Source organism: Scyliorhinus torazame, chromosome 18 (genome assembly GCF_047496885.1).
Source record: "Scyliorhinus torazame isolate Kashiwa2021f chromosome 18, sScyTor2.1, whole genome shotgun sequence".
Classification (NCBI taxonomy): domain Eukaryota; kingdom Metazoa; phylum Chordata; class Chondrichthyes; order Carcharhiniformes; family Scyliorhinidae; genus Scyliorhinus; species Scyliorhinus torazame.
This window is the reverse complement of record NC_092724.1, coordinates 156,827,463-156,840,692: the sequence shown is the minus strand read 5'-3', so window position 1 is coordinate 156,840,692 and position 13,230 is coordinate 156,827,463. Positions and strand designations below refer to the sequence as shown.

At 46.9% G+C, this 13,230-nt stretch overlaps 1 non-coding gene across 1 annotated transcript; it reads right to left on the bottom strand.

The window, feature by feature from the left end:
- Positions 1–934: 934 nt before the first annotated feature.
- On the bottom strand, positions 935–1,016 carry trnas-aga (transfer RNA serine (anticodon AGA)). Its single transcript has one exon. It is a non-coding gene; the product is annotated as a tRNA-Ser (tRNA).
- Positions 1,017–13,230: the final 12,214 nt, after the last annotated feature.

Genomic DNA, 13,230 nt, shown 5'->3' with positions numbered 1-13,230 from the left:
TGAAAACATTCACAAGAATGGTCTAGGGATGAGGAACTTCAGTTTGTATAACGAGTGGAGAGATTGGGACTATTCTCCCTTGAAAAGGCTGAGAAGAGATTTGATGCCACTATTCAAAATCAGGAGGGGCTTGGACAGATTAGGTACTGTTCTCAGTGGGGAAGGATTGAGGCCAGAAACACAGATTTCAGATAATTAGCAAAAGAAGCAATAGTGACATGGTTAGGGTGTGGAATGCACCGCCTGAGAGTGCTGGAGGCAGGGCGTGCCGAAGGGAAGTGGATCATTGAGAGAAAAAGTGCAGGGCTGTGGGGGTAAGTGGCAGTAGGTGAATTGCTCCTTGAGAGTTCCAGGATAGACATCTTCGTGTGAATGGCATCTTTCTGTGCTGTAACCATTCACTGAGAGCTCCCCCCGGGGACTGTATGGTTAATGACCTTACCCAATCAAAACTGGCCCCTGGGGAAAAAAGCTTGAATGAAGCGACCAGATTTGGTGTTGCACAGAGGGCAGAGAGCCAGCCCAGTGCAGCCCAGCGGGATGGCCTCTGAATGTTCAGCATTGTAATAGGTTCTGTTCTCGGTAGAGGCAGCACTCCCAACACGCAGACTGGTGGAAGAAAGGCAGCAAAATTAACCAACTTAAATGTCGTCGCTTGAAAAAAAATTCCGGATAATAGACGAGGGTCTCAATTCACAAATTTAGGGGGCGTCTGGGGCCAAAATCGATGCAAAGAGACAAATAAACAAATGCGGCGCGATCCTGGGACTTGTTTGAATTAAGTGGGTTGGGTTCAGGGCAGAACGTAACCACAACCGGCATTCCGCGCTGGCTTCGATTTGCAGCCTGGAGATGGAAGTCATTGGGACGGAACCGATTTGTTTTGAGCAAATAAAATGCGTTTTTAAATCAGGTTAGCGGGGAAAAAATGACCCGTAGTCGGCAGGATTCGAACCTGCGCGGGGAGACCCCAATGGATTTCTAGTCCATCGCCTTAACCACTCGGCCACGACTACTGACGGTGTAAATACTTTGTTGCTATTTGTTGTAGTTAGAACGTTCGGGTGGCGGCAATTCGAACGTTGAGACACGCGGCGTTCGGATTCTCAATGTTGCAATCGGGGCCGAGGGGTCACCTCCGGTCACACAGTCCCGGCGCCGCCGCCGCTGCTCCCTCTGCAACCCCCCCCCCCCCCCCCCCCCCGGGCCAGAGGAGGTAAATCCAGAGGAGGTAAATCCAGAGGAGATCTCTGATGAAGATGTGGCTGCATTTCACTCACAATCCGTCTTTTACCATATCACAGACTGGCTGGGAATTCACTATTTCACACTCTCCTCATTACAGAAATGAACATCCCACCAAACCAGTGTAAACACAGACATGCTTCCGGGTGAACTTTCTCCCGGTGCCAGACCCGGCTCCGGCTCATAAACAAAAGACGTTTTCATGATAAATACTTGTCAATCAAGGTTAATTGTAATTCAACCACAAGCAAATGTATCCCATAATAATTTAGCATATTTGCCAACTGAGCCAGCATCTTTAAGGTATTTTTAGACGAAAATAGAAGTTTAATTGCAAATGCTGAAACTTCCCCTGATGCTTCAGCCCTGTGGGGTCCTGAGTGATATAAATGAGGAGGATCCCTCATCCAGTCCCTGGAGTGAACTTATTTACCTAATTTCACTGGGGAAAGTGACTTTGAGAGCCGGATAGTCACTGGCACTCACTGAGACTACCTGTTTCCCAAATTAAATGTGAGGAAGTGTGAGGTGATGCATCTCTGGAGGGCAAATACTTAATTGGTTTTACAGTAGTTGGAAGTTCCTGAACCTGTGAAGGATGCTTTGTAAGCACAAGTTCCTCCTTTACAGGAGCCTGAGCATCATCCAGTGGCCTTTCATTTAAATTCTCCACCCTGTTCTTACGCTGACATCTCTGTCCTAGGCTGACTGAAATGGTCCAGGGAAGCTCAACATAAGGAACAGCACCATATTTTTCAATTACAGCCTTCTGGACTCAACATTGAACTCAACAATTTCAGACCATAATCTGCCTGACCAGCTGACTATTTGCAGCATTTTCTGATTCTATTTCTTTGTTGTCTGTTTGAGAAACCACCTTTCAGCACGCATGAGTCATTCTTCAACTTGGCCTCACAAAGTCCGTACTGGAGGTGGCCCTGGATTGAAGGGTGCTGACATCCAGCTTAAAAACCAAATGGATCAGCTCAAGTCCTCTTCCAAAATTCATGTCACTGAGAGAACTCGCGTTCAAATTTCAATGAGAAAGATAAGGCATGAAAATGTTTGCTATTACAGGATGTAATGTCAGAAGACAAGTCTGTTTGCCATTCAAGATTTTCGGTTTGTATGAAAGAAGTCTTTTTATTAAGAATTTCAACCTGTTGCAAAGTTTCTTATCTGTTCTTCTGACTCGTATACCTCTTAGCATTTTACTGAATGTTTTATACTTCATTTAGTTTTAGAAGTAAATATCTTGATTGTTTTAACATATAAAAACTGATATGCATTTAATTTTCATCCACTTGAAATGAGAGGAATTTTTCAGAGATTTTTCCCTGTTCTTTGCCTTCTTCAGGAGATTGTGTGACTGTGGCGCGTGGGGCCAGTGGCAGTTTTTCTTAGTATTCTTCCACAGGATGTGGCTAGGCCAGCATTTGTTGTTCATCCCTAATTCCCCTTGAGAAGGTGGTGGTGAGCTGCCTTCTTGAACCGTTGCAGTCCATGTGGTGTCCGTACACCCACAGTGCTGTTACAGGGGAGTCCAATATTTTTTATAATAAATTTAGAGTATCCAATTCATTTTTTCCAATTAAGGGACAATTTAGCATGGCCAATCCACCTCGCCTGCACATCTTTTGGGTGGTGGGGGTGAGACCCAAGTAGACACGGGGAGAATGTGCAAACTCCACACGGACAGTGACCCAGAGCCAGGATTGAACTAGGATCTCGGCACCGTGAAGCAGCAGTGCTAACCACTGCGCCGCCCTTCTAAACTCACAGTAATAACCTGCCCCAAGGAAAACATTTCAATGACGAGGGATCAAGGAACTTGTGCGGAGCCGGGATCGAACCTGGGACCTCGGCGCCGTGAGGAGTCCAAGATTTTGACCCAGCGACACTGAAGGAACAGCGATATATTTCCAAGTCAGGATGGTGTGTGGTTTGGTGGGAAAATTGCAGGTGGTGGGGCATCTCCTGCCCTGGTCCTTCTAGATGGTTGAGGTTGTAGGTTTGGAAGGTGCTGTCGCAGGACCCTTAGTGAATTGCTCTAGTGGTATTTTGTAGACGGTAGACCCATCGTGTGTCAGGTTGTGGAGGGAGTGAACATTTAAGGTAGTGGCTGGGGTGCCAACCAAGCAGCTGCTTCATCCTGGATGGTGTTGAGTTTCTTGAGGTTTATTGGAGCTTTATTCATCCAGTTAAGTGGAGATTATTCCATCACATTCCTTGCTTGTGTCTTGTAGATGGTGGACAGGTTTTTGGAAGTCAGGAGATGAGTTATTCACCACAGAATTCCCAGCCTCTGATCTGCTCATGTAGTTCCCGTACTTATCTGGCTAATCTAGTTCAGTTTCTGGTCAATGGTAACCTCCAGAGTGTTGATAAGTGGGGGTTTCAGGTATGGTAATGCCATTGAATGTCAAGGAGAGATGGTTAGATTCTTTCTTGTTGGAGATAGTCATTGCATCGCACTTGTGCCACTTAACCTTGTCCAGGTCTCGCTGCATATGGAAAGAGACTGCTTCAGTACCTGAGGAGTTGCAACTGGCATTGAACTTTGTGCAATCATTAGCAAACATCCCCATTTCTGACCTTACGATAGAGGAAAGGACAATGATGAAACAGCTGAAGATGGTTGGGCCTAGGACAGGACAAACTTGGGCAATTTCACACATTGCTGGGTAGGTGTCAGTGTTGTAGATGTACTGGAACAACTTAACTTGGCTGCAAATGCTTTAACCTTATCATTTGCATTGATGTGTTGGGTTCCTCCATCATTGAGCATGGGGATTCTTGGGAAGCCTCTTCCTCTTCCAGTTAGTTGTTTAATTTTCCAACACCATTCCCGACCGAATGAGGCAGGACAGTAGATCTTATTTTTTATGGGATTGCTGAGCTCTGTCTGTCACATGTTACTTTTACTGTTTGGGAGGCAAGGAGTCCTGTGTTGTAGCTTCACCAGGTTAACGCCTCATTTTTAGGTATACCTGGTGCTGCTCCTAGCATCCCCTCCCGCACTGTTCATTGAACATAATTGACATCCTGGCTAGATGATAATGGTTCAGGTGGAGATAAACCAGGTCATTGGGTTACAGATTGTGGTTGAGTACAATTCTCCTGCAGATGGCACACAACAGCTCATGGATGGTCTAAATCTATTCCATTTGGCACAGTGGTAGTGCCACACAAGGCGATGGAGAGTGTCCACAACCTGAAGGTAAATTCCACAAGGACAAGTGGGGTGGTCACAGTTGGATGTGGAATTCACCAATAGACCAAAATGGAAAAGGCTCATTCTAGAAGTCACAAACCTCTAAACAACCCATCTACCCAATCCTTCGAGCACCTCCTGCCTTAATGTGTCAGATTCTGCACATTGCACTTTGTATTTAACAACCATTCAGAATCCATTGAGCTGGAGTGGAAACATAGCATTCCCGGTCGGAGAAACTGCCTCGGAAGGATCGAAGTTAGAATTCTGGTATCATCTGAGACAACAGTGACCATCCATAAAATAGATGGGGTGTGGGGTGGGGAAGGGTTTATTCTACTGATTGGCTGTCCTTCTTGAAATAAATTTGTGACAAGAAAGCAGAGAATAGGAGTGCACTGTCCCTTGAGTCTGCTCTGCCGTTCAATAGCTGTTCTTCATCCCAAACTCCACTTTTCTCTTTTATCCCCCTCATTGGTGAACACAGTTGTGACTGATAATTGGTTTACTGCAAACCAAAATTATTATGGCAACAGGTGTTGAATTGTTCTGATGGTACAAATAAAACAATCACCATAATTCATAGCATAAATACAGAAACATAAACAGAAGCATAAACTTTAAAATTAAAGTTTTTTCGAAACAAATTTTTATTAAAGAATTTACCATTTATAACAAACAAAATACACAATAACACGGAAAACAGATGTTATAAATTTCAATATTAGAAAAACACAACCAACCATGGAAAGCCCACCCCAGAGAGAAACTCCCTTTCCCCAACAATAAGAACTAACATCCCCCCAACAGCTGATGGCGATTTATTCTTTAAAAAGTAGGAAGTAGGGCAGCATGGTAGCATAGTGGTTAGCACAGTTGCTTCACAGCTCCAGGGTCCCAGGTTCGATTCCCGGTTTGGGTCACTGAGCGGAGTCTGCACATCCTCCCCGTATGTGCGTGGGTTTCCTCCGGGTGCTCCGGTTTCCTCCCACAGTCCAAAGATGTGCAGGTTAGGTGGATTGGCCTTGCTAAATTACCCTTAGTGTCCAAAATGGTTGGGTGGGGTTATTGGGTTATGGTGATAGGGTGGTTGTGTGGGCTTGGGTAGGGTGCTCTTTCCAAGAGCCGGTGCAGACTCGATGGGCCGAATGGCCTCCTTCTACACTGTAAATTCGATATAAAAAATAGTGGAACGGTGGCGCAGTGGTTAGCACTGCTGCCTCACGGTGCCGAGGGCCCAGGTTCGATCCCGGCTCTGGGTCACTGTCTGTGTGGAGTTTGCACATTCTCCCCGTGTCTGCGTGGGGATCACACCCACAATCCAAAGATGTGCAGGGTAGGTGGATTGGCCACGCTAAATTGCCTCTTAATTGGAAAAAAAGAATTGAGTACTCTAAATTTATTTTTTTTAAAGTAAGAACTGAATCGCTGCCTCCTCAGGTAGAACCCTCGACTGACCCCTGAGCCTTGACTGACCCTCGACTGACCCCTGACGGTGTACTTGACCTTCTCCAGATGTAAAAATTCCATAAGGTCACCCAACTAGACCGAGGCACTGGGCGGAGCAGAGGATCTCCATCCCAGCAGAACTCACCTCCGGCTATTTGTGAGGAAAAGGTGGGAACATCCGTCTTCACCCCCTCCGTAACCCCGGTGAGTCCGATACTCTGAAAATGGCCACTAAAGGACAAGGCTCCAGGTGAATGTTAAGAATCACTGACATGGTGTTAAACAGGGAGATCCAAAAGCTTTCCATCCTGGGACACGACCAGAACATCTGGGTGTGATTAGCAGGTCCCAAAGAACACCGCTCACACCTGCCCTCCACTCCCCAAAAGAAACTACTCGTCTGAGCATTAGTTAGGTGAGCCCTATATACAACCTTGAGCTGAATTAGACTGAGCCGTGCACAGGAGGATGTGGAGTTCACCCTGGGAAGGGCCTCATACCACACGTCCCCATCTAAAATAGTCCCCAGTTCTTCCTTCCATTTTGCCCGTACCTGTCTAGCGGGGCCACCTCCGTTGACAAGATTTGCCCATAGATGTTGGAAATTCTCCCCCCACCAGACCCTGCCAGTGATAGGATCCCACTCAACAAGGAGGGTTGTGGAGCCTAGGGGAATGTGGGAAAAGCCTTCCAAACTAATCAAGTACCTGGAGGTAACGGAACAAGTTCGTCCCCGGAAGTTGAAATCTCGTTGATAATACCCCCAAATAGCAAACCGTCCCTCCACAAATAGATCCCTAAATCTCCCAAGGCACTTGCCCCATGCCCTAAACATCGTGTCTAAATCCAATGGTGCAAATAGGTGGTTGCCACAGATGGGGGCCAGCAATGACATGGATTCCAATTTATAATGCTGCCTAAACAACCGCGATATTCTAACAGTGGACGCCACCACCGGGTTTGAGGAAGCACCTCATCGGGGAGTGAGGCCATTGCCAAAGCCCTTAGACAAGACCCCTACAGGAGCTTACCTCCACCTGTCCCCACATGGGGCCCTGCTCCTCAAACCATCCCAGCACCTTCTCGATGTTGGCTGCCCAATTATAAACAAGCAAGTTGGGTAATGCCAGACTGCCAGACCCTCTGAACGAATGCCCGAGAGACTCTTGGGGGGTCTTACCTGCCCAAATAAAATAGGCCACAAGCTTATTAAGCAAAAAAAGAATTTGGGAATAAAAATCGGGAGACACTGAAAAGAAACCTTGGGCGAATATTAATTTTTATAGTCTGGATGCTGCCCACCAAGAACAAGGGAGGGAAAGTGGGACCTGCCCCTGCTCACCAGACCAGTATAGAACAAGTGTTAACCGAATATATTCACTCTTCTCCAGGTTCAGCCAGTATCCCAAAAAGGTACCAAAACTCCTGAGAAGTTTCATCAATTCATCCATACAGGAGACTGGGTACATAATATACAGAAGGGGATCATCGGCATATTGGGACACCCTAAACTCCTACCCCACCCCCCCCCCACCCCACGCCACCGTTCCATCCCCCTCTATTATCTGAGGATCTCAGTGCTATTGCTAACGACTCAATCGCCGGAGCAAACAGGAGTGGTGATAAAGGACATCCTTTAGCTATCATTGTGGCGTTGACGTTCAAGAGAGTAATGCGTCAGTAAGAACCACACCCCGTGGGATTTTTGTCTTTATTCAAATTGAGCGATATCGAGGCCTGGGAGAGCACAGGGGGCAAGGACCCCTGTAACAAGGAATCGTTAACCGTGTCCGCTATCAATGGTGTTAACTGGCTCGCAAACATCCTATAAAATTTGATGGGAAACCCATCAGGGCCAGGAGCCTTACCCAATTGCATCAACCCAATGCCCTCCAGTACTTCCTCCAGACTGAACGGGGCCCCCAGCTCCTCCTGCCTTTCTTTCTCCACCACCGGAAGTGACAACCTGTCTAAAATCACGGACACGACCAAACTATTCTCCGGATGCTCTGTGCTATTGAGGCTCCTGTAAAAAGACTCCAAAACCGCATTGACTGCACTCAAGTCGCAAACCAATCTGTCGCTGGAGTTTTTAAATTTGTATACTCTCTCGGGAAGCTGCCAGCTGCCTGAGCTGGTGGGTTAGAAGACAGCTGGCCCTCTCCCCATGCTCATAAAAAAAAACCTCGACGCCGGGGCTGACTCACTGCCTTCCCTGTGGACAGTAAATCAAACTGGGCTTGCAGCCTCTTCCTGTTCACAAGCAACTCCAGGGTAGGGTCAGACTAATATCGGTGATCATCTCAAGGAGTGCATCCACCAGCTGTTGCCGCTCGCCCTCACCACCCTATCTAAATGTGCCTTAAAATTACCCCCCCCCCCTTACAGCCGGCGTAAGGACTTCCCAAATTGTGGAGGGAAAGACAGAGTCGTTCCTATTTAATCTGGTGTTCTCCTGAATGGCCCTGGACATGTACTCACAAAACCCTCTGTCTGCCAACAGCGTATGGTGGGCGCTGATCAGAATCTATTTCCAAGGCTAATTCCACGATGTGTGGAGCATGGTCTGAGATTACAATTGCCGAGGATTCTGCTCTTCGCATCCAGGGTAGAAGGGACCCACCCATTGAGAAGAAGTCAATCCTGGAATAACCTATGTGGGAAAAGAACAAGACCTCCTAGTCCCCTGGGTGCAAAGCCCGCCACGGGTCTGCCCCCCTGCCCCCCCCATCTGTTCCACAAAGGGCAGGAGCACAGCACCTCCACCACCCCCGAGGTCTGGAATGATCTAGATTAGGATCCAGTTCGCAGTCAAAGTCCCCTCCAAAGATCAGTTGGTGTGTGTGTCCAGGAAACCAACATTCTCCTAACGAATGTTACATTGTCCCAATTTGGCACCTAGACATTTACTAGTATCAATGATGTGCCCGCCAAAGACTCACTGACCATCACAAACCTGCCATTGGGATCCGCTACGGTCCCAGTGGCCAAATAAGAACCCGTTTATTAAGATCGGTGCACCTCGGGCCCGTCCATCAAAGCCTGAATGGAACACCTGGCTCACCAACGCCTTCCGCAGTCTGGGCTGGTCTTTTACCCGCAAATGGGTCTCTTGCAAAAACGCCACATCAGCACACAGATTATGTAGGTGAGCAGAATCTCTCGACCTTTTAACTGGGCATCCCAACCCCTTTACCTTCCAGGTGGCCAACCTAATTGGGGGCCTCCCAACCCCCCCACATCCCTCAGTCAGCCATTTCCACGGCTCAGGGCTGCCAAGAAAAACAGGCCCAAGGCCCACCCAAGATGGCCACCAAAACCACACACAGAGTGAGACAAAGAGATTCTTGTAATCACCATCAGCAAACTAATCCCTCCCCCACCCCCCTCTTCCCACTAACACCGTACCCAAATATACAAATTGATATCTGAAAAATAACCAACACCCCCTCCCCCCAAATCCCAACCCTCAACTATTCACAGATGCTAAGCTCATCGAACCACAAGAGACTGGTTCAACTGTTGCAGCTTCTCCCCCCTTCTCATTCCCGTTGGCTAGCTGAATTTTAATGCTAGCGGGGCAGACCCCCACCCCCAGGATAGAGAAGAACAAACATAACTTTATCGCCCACCCTGAAGATAAAACAGGTGTCCCAAAACTAATACCCCAACAACATTGAATTCCAATGGGGGCAATATAACTCCAACTATAGGACAACATTTCTCATAGAAGTTAGCCCCCCAATAACCAAGCAATATGTGAAGCAAAAATCCACTGCACCGCCATGCCGAACCGGCCTTGGTGAGTAACTGCAGTGCATTTTGTAGATGCTACACACGGCTGCTTCTGTGCGTCGGTGGTGGAGGGAATGACTGTTTGTAGATGGGACGTCAATCAAGCAAGTTGCTTCTTCCCAATGGTGTTGAGCTTCTTGAGTGTTGTTGGAGCTGCACTTATCCAGGCAAGGGGAGAGTATTCCATCACACTCCTGACTTGAGCCTTGTCGATGGCGTTTGGGAAGTCAGGAGGTGAGTTATTCGCCGCAGGATTCCTAGTCTCTGACCTGCTCTTGTAGCCACAGTATTTATATGGCAATCCAGTTCAGTTTCTGGTCAATGGAAACCTTCAGGATATTGATAGTTGGTGATTCAGTAATGGTGATACAATTGAATGTCAAGGAGTGATGGTTAGATTTTCTCTTGTTGGAGATGGTAATTTCCTGGCACTGGTGTGGCACGAATGATACTTGCAACTGTCACCACTGTCAGCCCAAGCCTGGATATTGTCCAGCTCTTATTGCATTTGCACATGGACTGTTTCAGTATCTGAGGCGTCACAAATGGTGATGAATACTGTGCAATCATCGGTGAACATCCCTACTTCTGACATTATGTTGGAAGCAAGGTCATTGAAGAAGGTCATTAAAGATGTTTGAGCCAAAGACACTTTCCTCAGGAACTTCTGCAACGATTTCCTGGAGTTGAGATGACTGACCTCCAACAACCACAACAATCTTTCTTCATGCTAAGTATGACTCCAATCAACGGAGAGATTTCCCTCTAATTCTTATCATCACCGTTTTTTTCCAGGACTCCTTGATGCACACTGCTGCTCCACAGCGCCAGTGATCCGGGTTTGATTCTGGCCTTAAAGGACTGTGTGGAGTTTGCACATTCTCCCCACGTGGGTTTCCTCCGGGTGCTCCGGTTTCCTCCCTCTGTACAAAGATGTGCAGGTTAGGTGGCTTCGCCATGCTAAATTGCCCCTAAGTGTCCAAAGAGGTGCAGGTTAGGTGGGTTGGCCATGATCAATGCACGAGGTCATGGGGATAGGGTAGGGGAGTGGGATTAAATGGGGTGCTCTTTTGGAAGCTCAGTGCAGACTCAATCAGTCGAATGGCTCCTTCCGCACTGTCAGGATTCTATGATTCGCTCAAATGCGGCCCGGATATCAAAAATAATCACCGTGACCTCGCCTCACCTCTGGAGCTCTGCTCCTCTGTCCTTTTTTGAGCCAAGGCTGTAATGAGGTCAGGAGTTGAGTGGCCCTGGCAGAACCCAAACTGAACATCAGTGAGCAGGCTGTTGCTAAGCAAGTACCGCTTGATAGTACGGTTGATACCCCTTCCATCACTTTACTGATGATCGAGAGTAGACCGATGGGGCGCAATGGGCTGTGTTGTATTTGTCCTGCTTTTTGTGTACAGGACACATCTGGCCATTTTCCACTTTGCAAGGTAGATGCCAGTATTGTAGCTGTACTAGAACAGCTTGGCTAGGGGCACAAGTTCTGGAGAACAAGCACAAAGTACTATTGGCAGAATATTGTCAGGGCTCATAGCCTTCGCAATATTCAATACCTTCAGCCGTTTCTTGATATCACGTGGATATCAAGAAGGATATCAGTGGTTAGCACTGCTGCCTCATGACACCGAGGTCCCAAGTTCGATTCTGGGTCACTGTCCGTTTGGGGTTTGCACATTCTCCCCGTGTTTGCGCGGGTTTCGCCCCCACAACCCAAAGATGTGCTGGGTAGGTGGATTGGCCACGTTAAATTGCCCCTTAATTGGAAAAAATGAATTGGGTACTGTAAATTTATAAAAAAGAAGGCTATCGGTTTCTGGTCAATGGAAACCTTCAGGATATTGATAGTTGGGGATTCAATAATGGTAATACCATTGAATGTTTTTTAAAAAATTTAGAGTATCCAATTATATTGAATTGGCTAAAGATTGGCAGCTGTGATGCTGGGGCACTCCAGAGGAGACCGAGATGGATCATCCACTCTGGCTGAAGATTGTAGCAAATGTCTCAGCATTGTCTTTTGCAGTGATGTGCAGGGCTCCCCTGTAACAGGTATTTTTGGAGTATCCCTCCTCCAGTGAGTTGTTTAATTGTCCACCACCATTCCTGGCTGGGATGCGGCAGGACTGCAGAGCTCAGATCTGATCCATTGGTTGTGACATCGCTTAGCTCTGCCTATCGCTTGCTGATAGTTGACTATTGTGGATCAAATGCATTTAATAGTGAACATCTAGTTCTTTGATTTCTGCCTCCTCTCTTCTCTGAAGACCATGGTTTGTGTTGGGTACAATTCCAGAGGTAATGCTGGCTCCAAAATGCCTTTTTTGGGTGTGTGAGCACCTGGTCATTGTGTGTGAGTCAGCTGTTTATTCAGGGATAGATTAGTGAAGCTCAACCCCACTTTTGTCTGATATTCACACTAATAGGCAGAAGTTGTGAGAGATTTTGATCAGGAGTAAAAAGCTTTACTTCAGAAAAATTAGACTTTGGACTGAAGTTTAAAAAAAAAATGCTAAAAATGCTAAGTAGGTCAGATAGCATCAGTGAAGAGAGTTTTGTGAGGGCATCACACTGAGTAGGTTAAAACAAAAACTTACTTTATTTTACAATTACTATTATACACAGCTCCAGTCATTCCCTGGGTCTTTTCTAGTTGGTGTCTTACTGGTGATGTGTTAGGCAGGTGGGTTCGATGTGGACTGCACTCAATGCAGGGAAGCTAGAAACAGACGTCTAACACTGGAGAAGATCCAACACTGTTTTATTCAACGATAGAACTGATATACATATTCAGCTGTGGGTCGACACTATACTGAACTGACTGGAGACCTTGTAGTAGCCTGACCAGACTTACTAGCTACCGCATGGTGATTGCACTTGCTAGCTCGTGGACTCTGACTGGCTGGGTCCCGAGAGAGGGAAACCTAGTGCCCTCTGGCTTTATAGTGGTAGTGTCCTGTCTGGTGATTGGCTGCACTGTGTTGTGTGCTTACTGGTCATCCTGTGTGTCAATCACTGCCTGTCTGCATCTCATTATATACATGAGTGGATATTATGACAACTGGTTGACTCGATTTCTACATCCAGAGATTGTTAACTCCTCCGGGGTGTTGCTAACTTTGGTTGGCTCTTAATTCGTTGCCCGTTGGGTCTTTACTGAATTTGCTCTGTTTCTATAACCTTTGCTCTAGAGTCACCAGGTATCTTTATGATACCGCCACGAGGTTCAAGTACTGATCAATAACTCAACACACCAATTAGTAAGATTCAAATCAAAACACATTTATTATACACAGTAAATCACTACTATGCATAAATTCTACTTTCTAGACTACTCTCTATCACTAAAAGGCCTATACTTAGCTTTGGAATTGGCCCACTAGGTCAGGGGAACAAATGACCTTTCGATCAATCTGAGTCTGCAGGATTCAAAAGCTGGTACAGACTGGTAACTAGGAGCGCCTATCTCGTAGCGTGCGTTGACTTACTTGGTTGATGCGGCAGCTTGGGCAGTTCAC